This window comes from Cupressus sempervirens, chromosome 8 (assembly GCF_028749045.1).
Source record: "Cupressus sempervirens isolate cs-2001-9-10 chromosome 8, ASM2874904v1, whole genome shotgun sequence".
Taxonomy (NCBI): Eukaryota; Viridiplantae; Streptophyta; class Pinopsida; order Cupressales; family Cupressaceae; genus Cupressus; species Cupressus sempervirens.
The window spans coordinates 169,671,662-169,687,557 of NC_143125.1; the positions used below are offsets into that span (position 1 = coordinate 169,671,662).

General features: G+C 34.6%; 1 protein-coding gene across 2 annotated transcripts in view; it reads left to right on the forward strand.

Annotated features, from left to right (window-relative positions):
• The first annotated feature begins 6,572 nt into the window (after positions 1-6,572).
• The window catches only part of LOC149542092 (uncharacterized), a 28,999-nt gene continuing 19,675 nt past the window's right edge, over positions 6,573-15,896 (forward strand). The window contains exon 1 of one of the 2 annotated variants that reach the window (XM_089797141.1): positions 6,573-6,867. The gene's annotated coding sequence lies outside the window, so the exon portion shown is untranslated. The remainder of the gene's footprint in view (positions 6,868-15,896) is intronic. The other variant, XM_089797142.1, reaches the window with a different exon arrangement.

A 15,896-nucleotide genomic window follows, 5' to 3' on the forward strand; every position in this document is an offset into this window, starting at 1 on the left:
TGTAACTAGGACACTTGTAAGCACTTCAAGGTTAGTTCTAAAAAATAGTGACACCTCTCTTATCCACTACAATAACATTTTTGTTCTCAACAGATACATCCTACGATCTTGTCATGACTATGTGTACATGCCAATTAACGCCTTCAAATTGAATAGAAGCTAGACATTTCGATGGCCAATATCAAGTCTTTTGTTTGTGAAGGAAATATATTTACTAAACCACTATAAAGCTAGACATTTTGATGGCTAATATCAGGTCTTTTATTTGTGAAGGAAATATATTTACTAAACCACTATAAATATTTATTATTATTTTAATGAATCTAACTATGTTAACAAATCATTTTCAAACTTTATATATGTACACATATATAATAAAAGTATTGATGACATAATACATACATACATACATACATACATACTGTTGAGATAATGGGTGTTGCACACATTGCATAATATTGTTATATTTTATTATTTTATTTTATTATGTAATGTTGTGCCTAGATGGACGTGCAACATGTAAATATTCCCATGGAATATTCTTGATGAGTTGTATTGTAACATTGTGAAAATATTTCATGTAATTATTTAATATTGGGGAAAAGAATTAAATGCCCAATATTAAATGTGGGGTCAGTGGGTTAGGTAGCACATGGTTTTAGCACATGGTTTATGTAATAACACTTAGTGGTTTTGTGGGACTTGCTACTATATAAGTAGCCACAAGGATCGTTGTTGAAAAGGATAGAGTAAGAGTGACAAGGAGAAGACAAAAGGCAAGAGTCGAGCGGGACAAGGCTTGACAGGTTAGCCAAGGGAGCATTTGTGAAGGTTGGAAGCATGGCATGGGATGTGTGGATTCATGCTTGTTCACATAGTTTGCTCGGTTGTGGCTATGGCCATGAAGACTTCCATGGTTGTATGGCAATGGTATTTTTGCTAAATAATACATGGTGATGGATGCTTTTGGAGGCTGGGTTTTTTCCTCAATGAGGGTTTCCCAGGGTATATCTTGTGTCACATTTTGTGGGTATGTTGTCTATTCTCTTGCATGTGGATTTTAATTCCGTATTTATTTTAGATCTATTATGGGTTATGTGGAAATGGTTATATTCTTTGTTGCCAAGTTTCCTTACACATACATACATACATACATACATACATACATACATACATACATATATATATGAAATAAACTTAAAACCCAAGAAAGAAATAAGATAGATTTGAATTGATTCCTGGGTGATTGAGTAGAGGTGGAGTGCCCATGGAGCTTTGTTTTGCCCGTAGTCCCCAGGATTTGTGATTTCCCTGCTAAGTAAATTACTTCCCAAGTATTGTTTTCTTCAAAGCCTTAGGGTGCATATGGGATAGTGTTTTGCACCATATCAAGTGTCATCCAACTCGCAAAAATAATATTTCCCCAAAAAAAAACCCTCTCTGCTTCATCAGATCCTCTGCTACATCTAACTTTGGCCTCTGAGTGTTCCTCTAAATCCTTCATATTTTCTATCTTTAACCCAGATTCCATTACTTTGCATGGTTTGCAGAGGTTGTAGCTTAGTGTTATTCTTACAAAATACTTGCAGTGAGTATCCACCTTGGCTCTTTCTTGTATTTCAAGTAGATTGTTAGTTTTCAATAGTTCGGCCACATCATTAGTTATATTCTATTTCAATAGTCATTTCCTTAGTAGAATAATTTGACATAATAGGAAGCGTTGCATACAATTGTTGGAGCCTAGTGAGTTCTCTGTCGAGAGCCATATTGAGTACATCAGTATTTGTGTGCAAACTATTGTCTTGGAAGAAAGAATCACTTCCCTCAAGAAATGTGAGGAAATCCCAAGCTTTATTGCAAGTACTAAAAAGCTTTTTGAGATGATATAAATTCACTATCATATGGATTTCCATCATGAAAAGAATGGAGGACACCACCGTCATCTTACCATAATAATTTTCTAGAACATTGGGGTAAGGTTGATTTCTTGATGCCTTTTGGAGTTTATTTACAAGCTAAAAATTTTGATCCACGCATTCACATGCCCTTTTCCTTCTAGATTTAACTATTCAATTTCTTCCAAAACTCGTCAAAATTAAAAGCCTATCTTCAGTTCCTTTATATAATTTTCTTACAAATTTGATTATTTTGATGTGTGTCATTTTGTATCCTCTGTATGTTTCTAGAAATGCTTCATAAGTCTCAAGAAAAATGTAATTATCGAGTATAAAACCAAATTCATTGACCTTTGCTAGAATCCTCTTTGCTAGTGTTGGAATGATGCCTTGAAACATGGTGTGGACATATATGAAAAGATAACTTAAAAATTACTTTTTGTTTAAAAAAAAAGTGCATTGCCAAGCATGTATGTGAACTGTACAAGATAATGGTCCTCCCTTGAAAAATGTATCCCTAATCTATTACTAAGATAAAGGGCATTTACTCTAGTTCGGCAACAAAATCTTTGCAAGAAAATAAAGACAAATCTATATAGTGAAATTTGTCAGGGTTTTGAATAGGATTTAAAGGAGAATTTAAGATCTTTCTAATAAGACAATTGACATTCAAGAAATACAACCCTCTTAGAAAGAGCACTAACCTTTGGACCTAAAAACCACTAGGACAACAGAGCCAACATAAAGGAAAATCACTATTTATGTACTTTTGAGCACCTGTTGTAGGGTATTGTCACATTATCCTCCTTGCAACTACCTGGTAGAGATGTAAGCAAAAGGTGGAAATACAGATGAGGTATTATGTAGGCAAAACTTGGAAGCAAAGACAAAACACGATAGGTATATCACTGTATCCTCCAAATTGCTATCTGGCCAACTTTGTTAGAAACCCTTAGAGACAATGTTTTGAAAATATGAGATGTTTTAAAGAGAACATCATCATTGATATAGTCAATCTAAGAAAGCATTTATTTGACTAACCCTACCAAAAATGCATGCACAATGTGAAAGCATAGGTGAGAAACTTGGATATTTTGAACATTAGCTTGATTTGATAGTTGCCAATGTTAAAAAGGGCTTGATCAGACATTGGAAACACAAGCTAGTGAATATATTAGATTTTTTTGAAAAAAAAATCCATCTTTGCAAGCTACCAGCAAAGACCTTAGTGTTGCTTGAAGTAGACAAGTCCATATCTAGGAAATAGTTGTTTATTGCCTATTTTCTATCAAATTTTTTGAGCATATTTTGAAAATACTATAGGAAAAAAAACCAATTATAAAAATTGAGAATTGAAATATAAAAATTCCACTTAAATAGGAAATCTAGCTCAAACTATAGTATAAACAGGATTTGTTTCCAATTTTCTCAAGTTCCAATACAATAGAAGAGAAGCATGAAAATGTTAGTCCCTAAAGGCAAGGACTAATAATCAAGACTTTAGAAGCTGGTGCTTTTGTTCTCCATCATGGTGCTACTCTAAGATGTCGATGAGAGAAGTAATGAATCCTAAGATTTGATATGATTGTGGTACTCAAAACCTTGTTTGCCACTAGAAAAATAATTAGAAGGTAGTTCTCGATTATCAACAAACTACAAATGTCAATGCAATTTTTTTTCCAGGCAGAAAGGTGCGATATCACATAAAATAATGACCCATGGTCCCAACCATGGTGGTGTCAATATTTGATGTACCTCCTTTTTGTCACTTCAATGTAGTTCCCCAGGTGACACTACAATGATTGATTCCTCTTTTAATGAAAATTAAAAAGGAATAATTATGCCGAGACTTTGAAATCAATATTTTAGGCAAGGAATTGAATGCCATTTGGCTCACCCCTTTAGACTTTGATTCATTACCATACAATGGTTTAATTTGTTTTCTTGAGCGAAATGAAATTTTGTTGGTGACTTTGTGCCCTTGTTTATAAACATGAGGCAATTTACTAGTGAGAATCTTAGGACCGAATACTAAGGGTAGAGTTTATAGAGGTGCATTTGTATAAAAAAAAAGAAATGTCATTTATTATTATTAAATCAATGTTCCCCATATTTCTTTTAATTGAAAGAGGTAAACATCAATTTCACTACTAGCAATATGTATTTGAGGACAGGAAAATAATTGGACTTCAATTATTTTGCAAACTGCGAACCACATTAATTGCGTCTCTGAATTAGTAAATTGACAATAAAATTATTTAATAAAACAAATAAAATCAGAATTTAGAAGCCATAAATTCATTCATCACTTAAATGTAAGAGATTGATATTCGACTTTTGCATATCATAGGAGATAAACACAAAAACTAAACACATCATTATATTACATTATAGGATAATATCATGACCAAATCAAAGTGGGGAGGAGATCCATCAAATTTCGATGCATTAAAAATGTTACATCTTCATAATATTACATGATAGGATAATATCATGGCCAAATGAAAGTGGGGAGGAGATCCATCAAATTTTGATGCATTAAAAATGCTACATCTTCATAACAATAAAGAAATAAATTTGTACATGTAAAATGAAACAACTTTCCCTACGTTATTAGGTTCCTTAGAATCTACCCCCTCATGAATACCATGCATTCTTCAAGATACACACATGTGAACTTGACAAATCATTATTAATCAAAAAAGTTGTTGAGATAACTACAATGCACCATCTCCACCATAATATGCGCCAATCTATGTGCACCCACTACTATTGTTGTTTATTTGATAACTTAAAGACTGCCAAAATTTACAACTAGAAAACTTCCAATTTAGCAACTATTAGAAATTTCCAAATATGGCGATTCCTAAACTTTGCAATCCCAAACACTTTGACAAAATGGAAATCTAATTTCAATGCAACATGTTTCCATATGCAATTAAAAGAAGACTTTGGGTTTTGAATTTCAATAATAATAATAAATAAGGGTTGCACTGCAAAAATAGGTAGAACAGGTAGAGAGACGAGAAAAAAATGATCATCTGACTTGGATGTAAAGCAGAAAGACAAAGATTGGGGGAATCAAGAAAATATAAATAATTATGTTCCAAACTATGGGAAATGTAACGATTAATAAGTGGGGCTGATTTACAGGAAAGAAAAAAATTGAATTCAATGATGTCAACACAAAAGTCTCTATCTATAAAACTAGAACTGAAAAAATAATTGCAATTAAGGATTTTGAAAACTATTGACACTTGATTTGGTATCACAAATAAATATAATTTGTAACATAACATATGGGGAAGTGTTCATGTCTAGTTAATGTAGCCAAACATAAATAATGAATGATTTGTAAAATAATTTTTGCGCTGTTCAACATGGAAATGAACAACGTAGTTTTATAGATTTGAAGGATACTTCAATTTTTAAAAGATTGGCAATATCATCTATTTCTAACTATTCCTGCCCATTCCCTTTCCATGCATACGGCTTCTAATACAATTAAAGAAAAATAAAATTAAAACATCCAATATATTGTAAGAATAGCAAAAGATAGGCATTGCATCATGCTGTAGCCATTTCATAATTACTTACGATTGATGAATGTCGTCACTTGGACTCAAAAAATTAAGTTATATCCAAACATTGTGGCAGGCATGTGGCCACAAAAATAATTCTAAAATGGAATTCTAGTTATAAAAACAACTTATGAAATACAAGTGAGATGAGCTCATTGGAAATTGAAAATTCTTATTGGAGATGCCTTAAATTAGAAAAAGTTTAAAGCTACAAAACGACAGAAAGAAAAATATATTTTACTATACCAAAGATTCTAAATGCCCGCACACCTGAACCAATGTAACTGCTAAGAAGTGATAATATGCACCTATAGATTCAACATGAACTTGAAGCACTTGAAAAGAGGTGGGTATCAATGTATTATGTTCTAAGTTAGAAAACTATTTTATGATCTAAATTCTAAAAGTAAATCACAGAACCTAAATCAATGTCATTCTGAGAATTAACTAACAAAGTAGAGAGGACTGAATAATAGTACATTAAAATTCAAATCATAGTAAAAAATTTCAAAGAACAAAAGCTAGAATGTGAAAACTATAAGAAAGAAAGGAACCCTTCTTGATGGTAACAAAGCTATAAAGGATGATGTCATGCATGTTAAAATAACCTACAGAGGCCACGTCTCTCCATAAGACTCCCTCACTTGCCACTTTTTACTACCATTTGCACTCTTGCCACCACTCCCTAATTTAATGCATATTTCCTTGAGAAGAAAATTAAAAAGATCACAGGAAAAAACAATTGAGCCAATGAAAAAATAGAAATAAAACAATCGAAAATCATTTTAATAGGAAAATGCAAAAGAACCTTAGGTTAAATGATTGTGACACAATTTCCAAATCTATATTAGTGCATAAGATGCAATTGAAAACTTAAATCTCCCTAATAACCAATGAATAATACTAAATAATATAATAAAATTATGTAATGCAATCATTCAAATGTCCATTAATGATACCAATATAAGTAAAACGTAATAGAATGACATATAAATCAAAAGAATTTATTTAATTTAATTTAATTTTTATCAAAGTTAAAAGTTATTAAACTTTTTTTATTAATAAATAAATTAGACTATTGCCCAGCCGTCAAACTCCTCTAAAATATTGAACTTTATATTGGAAGGCAAAATATGGTGTGCAGGTAGAACTGGAAGGGGAGGAAATGTAGCGGTAAGAACGTGGCTTCATTTAACAAGAATTCAGAATAGTAATTGGCGTGCGAGGTTGAGGATGGAAGAAAAGAATCGGATTTGGATTAGTCCTGAAACCGACGGGAGATGGCGTAAATGGGTATGAAGTCTGTATTTTAGGGATTACAGGGCATATACGGCAGGGGATTTATCAATGGTTAAGAGTCTTTTCATTCAAGCAGGAGGAAAACGAACCAGGTATGGCTCAAATTTTTATTTATTTCGGAAACCCTTGTTCAATCTCCCTTATAGTTTTCTCTTTAGACTGACTTGTAGTTGTGAAAGGGAAAATGACGTGCATTTAGAATTTAGGAATGCTGAAAAAAGGCCTTATTGCAGCACTTATAAGTTTTGTGACTATCGTATTTTGTTAATACAGTATCTATGAATTCTAAAATTTATGTGCCTATCTTATTTCTATTATTTTCAATTTTTTTATATTGTTTGGATATCTGATGTTCCAATATTAAATATGTTTCTAAATTAATAGTGAATGGGAAACTTTGTCTTGTCATTTCAAGATTACAGCTGCTAAGATTGTTTGTTGTATGCCTGCAGTCCTTACAACAGTTGGGTATACAACCAACAATAAGAATAAATCATACAGCTAAATTTACAGCTGATAAACTTACCTTCCCTTAGTTTCAGATATACAATAAAAGCCCAAACTGTATATACAAAAGAATAATCAAATAGGCTATGAGTCTGCTTGGTCGGTCAAAACATGGACATCATATGTTTTAAATGCTTGATTTAGCGGTGCCTTGTAGGGATCGAGTTGTAACAATTATACCCTTTACTACACACAACATTAGATATGACATAGTTATATGTTAACAAAACATATGCTGGCTAAAGGCGGATGAAGTTTATTTCCAGATTAAGGGGCACTTTGCAGATTTTAAATTACAATAAATCATTGTATGAAAGACTTGATACTTAGTTATATTTGTTACTGTGTGACAAGAAGTAATAGACCTAGAGTATTAGTACTTACCTGTACCACTTATAGGGCCACAACCCATACTTAGTAGTTGTACAACCTTGGGGCCCAGTCCACTACATGCTGGCTGAAAGGGTATGAAGTTTATTTCCAGATTAAGGGGCACCTTGCAGATTTTAAATTATAATAAATCGTTGTATGAAAGACTTGATGCTTAGTTATATTTGTTACTGTGTAACAAGAAGTAATAGAGTATTAGTTATTACCTGTACCACTTATAGAGCCACATCCTGTACTTAGTAGTTGTACAACCTTGGGGCTCAGGCCACTGTATCTGTAGTTAGTTACACTCCTTTGTATAAGTCATAGTGATCATACAAGTATCAGTTTAGGATAGGGTAGTTAGAAAGCTGATTAATTTATTTACTGAATGATGAATAGTCTCATGACATCGTTATGTCAATATGAACCTTCCACAATTTTACATTGTTCGAAATTGGATTAGTGCAAAAAAAAAGTCTTATTTCCACATTGTTGCTTGTAGCAGTTTATCTTAACAAATAAAAAATTGATCTCTGATGATACAAATAGTAGACAGAGTGGTTAGCTGCAATACTAAGTCCATCACATAGAGGTCTCAGTTAATCATTTTTGCTCACTGGAAATATAAGATATTGGTTATATGTTGATGCTGGTTATTTCCAGAACTCCAATACCTTTCGGGAAAGACTTGAATATTTGTTAGATTACCATTGAATGCAAATCCTCAACACAAGATAAATGTTATTCCCAAACATTACAATCCACTTAGCCAACAGCAAAGAACAGGTCCACCGTGGGGACAGTAGGATAGAATGCTAAAACACACACACACACACATTTAGTTAAGAAAAGTATCCTTATATTGCTATCATTAAAATCTGAACAGTAGGACAGCTAGAAGTATGTGTAATATGGAAAATAGGTAGATATCGTTTAGTAAACTTGGGGTTACAAACCTCATTTCTCCATGAAATGGGATATAATAGTTCAATACCATAATATTATCTGATGTTTTGTTGAGATGTGAGGAGCAATACTCTTAAAAGACTTACAAAATGGGACATAATAGTTCAATACCATAATATTGTTTGATGTTTTGTTGAGATGTGAGGAACAATACTCTTAAAAGACTTTTACAAAAGAAATTGGACAATATCATAGATTGTGATGTACTATTGAGAGAAGACTCACTAATATCTAGGTTGTCATGTTGAGTTGTAGTGAACAGTTAGTTAACTCAGATGGAGAAGGTAATAAATAAATTGTGACAAGGAGAGGAGAAGGATGCATATGTATGGGAATATAACACGCTTGGTTAAATTGTAACCTTGGAACTAGTAATGTTGATTTATAGTGGATGCTCAGGGATGCCACCTCATTTGCCCGTGTGGGTGTATGACGGCGAAGAGCTATTAGGGACAAAGAAAACCCCAAAAGGGTTCCGTTCCCACATCAGTTACATCCAAACAATTAGAAAACCACAACTACATACGAAAAGTGAGCAGTTCAAGGGTCTTGATCTTGTGGATATAGGTATGTAGGCAACCTCTTAGGTGAAGAGATACCTCCAGAGTGCAAATGTCTTGGACATAGCTAGGTAGTTTTTAATTATTATCATCACATTATAAGTTAACGCAATAAATGAATGATTCTCAGGAGGCACCTATATTTGGCTTGATGACTAAAAGGCAAGGGAGTAGTTTGGGACTTAAAAATTCTATAGGTAGTCTACACCTGGCTGTAAGCCCAACACCCAAGGAAGGGTGTAGAGCTTACTTATAACTTGCTAAGAATCCTTGGCACAGGTCTTGGGCAAACTGCAAAACTTCTGGCAAGTCACTCTAGACTCGGATGGTCCTGAAGAGTGTAGGTCTCTAATCAGAGCCTTTTTTATTTTCTATTTGTTTTAAAAATCCATTCTAGATGGATGGACGAGATGTTACATTGTTTCCTATTCCATATGGATAGAGGCTAGGTTTGGATGATCCTCTTTTGTCTTCCAAGACAGAAGAGTCCAGATGGCTAAGTGACAACATTGGCTTGGATGGACAATATTCCTTGAGTATCCAATGACTAACTTTGAAAGAGAACAATTTTTTTAACCTTTGCACTTTGAGTTGATATGCTATGATTCTTTTTAGATTGTTTGTATTTTTATTTAATTAGGACATGATGATCTTTGCATGATTGCAAGGACCATCATGTTCTAATTAAATAAAAATACAAACAATCTAAGGTTGCATGGGGACATTTATGACTATTTTTAAAATAGGGGACGGGGGTACTTGGGTATGTCAAACTTGTTTTTAATTATACTTTTATGTTTATAGAAAATCTGAAACTATTGGTCATGACAATGGTTTTTCAAAACAAGAACAGTGATAAAGTTTACAAGTGTAATGTATTGGTTTCATTTTCAAATTTGCTATGTGTTTGTAATAATAATATATGATGAATGTTAAGATGCATAGCAGAGAAGGCAGACTTTAAACATGAACAAGATGATCATAAATCATATGACAATGACATATTGCAAATGATAAACTTCTAACTTGAACAATGATAAAGTTTATTGTTAATCAATATTGTATCAAAGTTTCAAACTGATTAGGTATTGAATTAAGTTTGATAAACAAGAAGTTGATACGAACAACAACCGTTTTTTTTTCAGAAATCTTAATCAAGGTCCTTAACCAGGATGCTCTCCACCGAGTACTTGGTACTTGGGATACATGTACCTGGTACTTAGGTACATGTACCAGGGGTGTGGGTAGGAGTACCCATGCAACCTGAAGTAATCTAAAAAGAATCATAACATATAAGGGCCATTATATCCTAATTAAATAAAAAAATAAAATCATAACATACCAAGTTAGAGTGCAAATGTTAATCTTTATTTCTCTTTCAAAGTTGGTCATTGATTACTCAGGGAATATTATCCATCTGGGATAGTGTTATCACTTAGCCATTCGAGCATTCGAGCTCTTCTGTCCTGTGCAACTAAAGGGGATCGTTCGGACCTAGCCTCTATCCATACGAGATAGGGAACAATGCCACATCTCGTCCATCCATCTAGAATGGATTTTTAAAAGGACAAGAAATAATAAATGATTTGATCAAAGACTTACACTCTTTGGACCATTTAGATCTAGAGCGACTTGCCAGAAGTTTCACTCTGCCCAAAGATTGTGTCAAAGATTCTTAGCAAGTTATAAATAAGCTTTACACCCTTCCTTGGGTTTCAGGCTTAAGGCTAGGTGTAGATTACCAAGATAATTCCCAAGTCCGATACCCCTCCCTCAACTTTTAGGCATCCGACCGAGTATAGGGGCCTCCTGAGAATCATTCATTTATTGCGTTAACTTATAATGTGATGATAATGATTAAATACTACCTAACTAGAAGCATCTACACACTAGAAGTATCTCTTCACCTACATACTTGTATCCACAGGATCAAGACCCTTAAATTGCTCACTTTCGGTATGTAGTTTCTAATTTGTTTGATGTAACTGTTTCTGAAGATGGAAGCCTTTTGGGATATCTCCCATCGCCAACAGCTGTTCATCACCATACTTCACTCAGGCGAATCTGAAGACATTCCCAAATACTCATTACAAAATCAACAATACTAGGTTCAGGATTATAGTTTAGTTGTGTGATTTTTACCTATATGGATGTATCCTATTCCCTCACCTTGTTTATTCTTGTTTGTTACCTTTCCCATATGAGATAACCAATTTGTTTACCACAAGCCAACATAACAACTTAGATTGTTATTAAGGTAGCCCACCCTTAAATAGTATACCTAAATCTATGATATTGTTCAGTTTTAATTTGTACATTGCTATTATAAGTTAATTTTGAACTATACTGTCCTGTTTTCATGTAAGTAAGAGCCCAACATACGAGTTTGCTTAAAGGCATCCACCTTATTTTTCGGTTTACGCATACTTCTAGCTGGTCTACTGTTCGGATTTTTAATGGCAGCAATGTAAGAATGAACGTTTGGATTACAGAGTATAAGGACATTTCTCTTCCATTTTGGAAGGCATATTCCCACCCTGCAGGCATTACCTGCTCCTGCTGAAGTATCCATTTGTTCCAAGCATGGGTACATACTAAATTAAATAGGCAGGTCAATCATTTGGGAACTGTGGTATAAAAACAAGTTTTTAACAAATATTAAAATCTACCAATAACAGGGAAGAGTGTCTAATATTAATGCAGTACCTATGTTGTAAGGTCCACCCTTACCAATAGCACAACGTAGTTATTCCGTGGACCAGGAGTGATAGCCCTTAAAACTCCTATCTAGTGAGTAGGAAGTTAGGAGTAGATGTACTTAGGCATTAGTTAGCAGTATGATAAAATGATTGCAAAGATATTGGAACTGATCAGCTATAGACATTGACCGCTGTATCAAATATGGACCATAAGAAAGCAAATGGACCATAAGGTGAAGGTTTTGCAAATGGGGTTGCAAGCTTTGGGTTTAACTGTGGAGGAAACTCCGTAGTTAAGCGCGCTCAGGCTGGAGTAGTACTGGGATGGGTGACCTCCCGGGAAGTCCCGGTGCTTCACCCCTGTGAGCATCACCTAGATCCAATGAGTGCTAAGTGTTCCATTTATTCTCATGAGAGATGGATTCATGTTGAATCACTACTCATGAAACATGAGTCGTCGAGTTTGACTCAAAATCACACAGTTAAATCCTGATATTCACATCACAATTTGACTAGCTGTGGAAATCATCTCCTACTTATCAATTGATGAGCTTAAGGGGCTTTCTAATGAATGGTTCATAAGGCACAACACTTGGTGAAGGTTTTGCAAATGGGGTTGCAAGCTTTGGGTTTAACTGTGGAGGAAACTCCGTAGTTAAGCGCGCTCAGGCTGGAGTAGTACTGGGATGGGTGACCTCCCGGGAAGTCCCGGTGCTTCACCCCTGTGAGCATCACCTAGATCCAATGAGTGCTAAGTGTTCCATTTATTCTCATGAGAGATGGATTCATGTTGAATCACTACTCATGAAACATGAGTCGTCGAGTTTGACTCAAAATCACACAGTTAAATCCTGATATTCACATCACAATTTGACTAGCTGTGGAAATCATCTCCTACTTATCAATTGATGAGCTTAAGGGGCTTTCTAATGAATGGTTCATAAGGCACAACACTTGGTGAAGGTTTTGCAAATGGGGTTGCAAGCTTTGGGTTTAACTGTGGAGGAAACTCCGTAGTTAAGCGCGCTCAGGCTGGAGTAGTACTGGGATGGGTGACCTCCCGGGAAGTCCCGATGCTTCACCCCTGTGAGCATCACCTAGATCCAATGAGTGCTAAGTGTTCCATTTATTCTCATGAGAGATGGATTCATGTTGAATCACTACTCATGAAACATGAGTCGTCGAGTTTGACTCAAAATCACACAGTTAAATCCTGATATTCACATCACAATTTGACTAGCTGTGGAAATCATCTCCTACTTATCAATTGATGAGCTTAAGGGGCTTTCTAATGAATGGTTCATAAGGCACAACACTTGGTGAAGGTTTTGCAAATGGGGTTGCAAGCTTTGGGTTTAACTGTGGAGGAAACTCCGTAGTTAAGCGCGCTCAGGCTGGAGTAGTACTGGGATGGGTGACCTCCCGGGAAGTCCCGGTGCTTCACCCCTGTGAGCATCACCTAGATCCAATGAGTGCTAAGTGTTCCATTTATTCTCATGAGAGATGGATTCATGTTGAATCACTACTCATGAAACATGAGTCGTCGAGTTTGACTCAAAATCACACAGTTAAATCCTGATATTCACATCACAAAGCAAGGCTTGTCAAAGATTCCATGTACACCCTTGGAGGGACTAGCTTAGGCATTGCATCTCGGTCAATGGACTTGTGAATAAAAATTGCATTGCAGGCCACTAAATAGTAATTAAGCTTAAATGACTTATGGTCCTAAAGCCTAGTTTGCACTATTAATCTCTGGAACAGAATTTTCGGAGGTCTGATATATACATATATAACACAAGAACTTTCAGAGAGCAAGGCATGCCTAACTCAGTTTTTGGAGAATCATTCTTCCAAGAAATTAAGAGAATATTATAAGTGATTAGGAATATAACCATTGTAACAACAGCAATTTTTTTATCGGCATATACTGTATATATAATGGCAACACTCCTCGCATATATGACTTCGTAGATATATGTTTTTTTTACCATTATCCAGTAAGTCTCTTATTTATTTCTATATTTTTCCTTTGAAAGTATAAGTACACAATTGAATGGAGCTTTTCGATTTGGATTTCCTAATGAAATTTTACTACCATAGCATTTCGAATATACAGAGATTTCATTAGAACCCTATGCTTTCAACTTCTGAAATGGTTATTACATATGAGAGGAATAAATTTTTCAATAGAAAGATGATTTAATTCTTTGTAAGACAAAGAAGATAAAAATTAAAAACAAATACTAAAAACAGTTATAAACAATCAACATTTGAGAACAGTCAATCTTTTACTCAGCACTACATAATTTATTCAATGAAATAAAATGGTGATTGCAATAGACGTGAGAGCTGTGCAAGTAGGAAGTTTCATTTAATCTAGTCCATAAATCTTCTGGCAGTTTTTAAAAAAATGATCCTTTGTTAAAGCAATTGATAACAGCAGATTTACTTCCAATTTTGATTCAGAAATGAACAAATAAATATACCACCAGGTGATTCATTATCTAGGACACATCATTTTGGCAGAAGGGAGCCTGTAGCCCACATGGAAGGACCATCCTGTCCTAATTAAATAACAACACAAATAATCTAAAAACTCATAACACATCAACTCAGAGTGCAAAGGTAAATTTTTGTTATGTTCTCTATCAAAGTTAATTATTGATTACTTGGAATATTTGTCCATTTGGGACAGTGTTATCACTTAGCCATTCCAGCTCTTTTGTCTTGGGCAACTAAAGGGGATTATCTGGACCCAACCTCTATCCATATGGAATAGGAAACAATGTAATATCTCATCCATCCATCTAGAATGAATTTTAAAAAAGGACAGGAAACAATAAATGCTTTGATCAAAGACCATCTGGGTCTAGAGTGACTTGCTAGAAGTTTCGCAATCTGCTTTTCCATGAAGACAATTGTTAAGAAATTTCATCCAACTAATGATCACTTAACATATTAACCACAATTCGTCAATCAAACTCACAAATAATCCTATTCCAACCTAAAGAGCACCCTCTTTCAACACCATGTAAAATAGCTGTGACCTGCATCAAATTATTTGAAAGTTGTCCTTTATAAATGGAGAAAAAGAGCGTAACATTTCCATCTACTCTTGCCAATGCCACCAATTTCTTCTTGTCCAAGATTCTATCTAGAAGCACATCGGTATTAACCTTCAAAGTTTCCTCACATTGAGGGATCCATCTCCCCTCTCTATGAATTTTTTGTTAATCTTGTCGCAATCTCTTCCTATAAGAAGAATCAATACCATTTAAAACTAAATTAAGATCCTAACTGCAGCTAGATCACAAGTCTCACAAGAGAATTCATGTCACACTCTGTTGAAATAATCTTTTGAAGTTTGCTAGTAATATTCCTCTACATGAAGAAGCTCCCAATTTTAAATCCTTGAGACTTTCTTTGATGCCTTTCTAATAATATATTCCAAATAACAAAAAGCTAAGAGCGCAAGCAATCTAGAGAAAATAAGTGTTTGATGGAGGTCGACACAAAATTTCCTAGAAATCAATCAAAGAGGTAGCATTGACACAAGCGCAGTTCCATGCTTCCCACCATAGATGCAAGATCTCCCTTGAATAAGAACACTAGAAGAAAATATGGGAAGTAATTTCTCGCCTATTTATGTAGGGAACACAAGTTGAAGAGTCTTAAAAGCCTCTCTTCCTCAAATTGCGTTTAGGCCAAGAAAAACTATTCCAAATCTAATTCCACTAGGGCGCAACTCCGTGACATGCAACTTACCATCCAAAGCTAAGTAACTAGAAGCAACCAAATCTTTTACCTTTAGGTCTAGACTCCAAGCCAAAACATCCCTACAATCAAGTACACTGCAAAGTCTGCTAGCTCCTTAGAGCCCCCAACGGGCCATTAATGATGGTCTTCCACCAAGTAACTTCCAAATGTCCTCTAGGCTTGGTAGTTTTAAAATCTACCACCTTGTTCTAACCAACATCACTCAAAAAATTATACGAGGGTCAAACATGAGGAAAC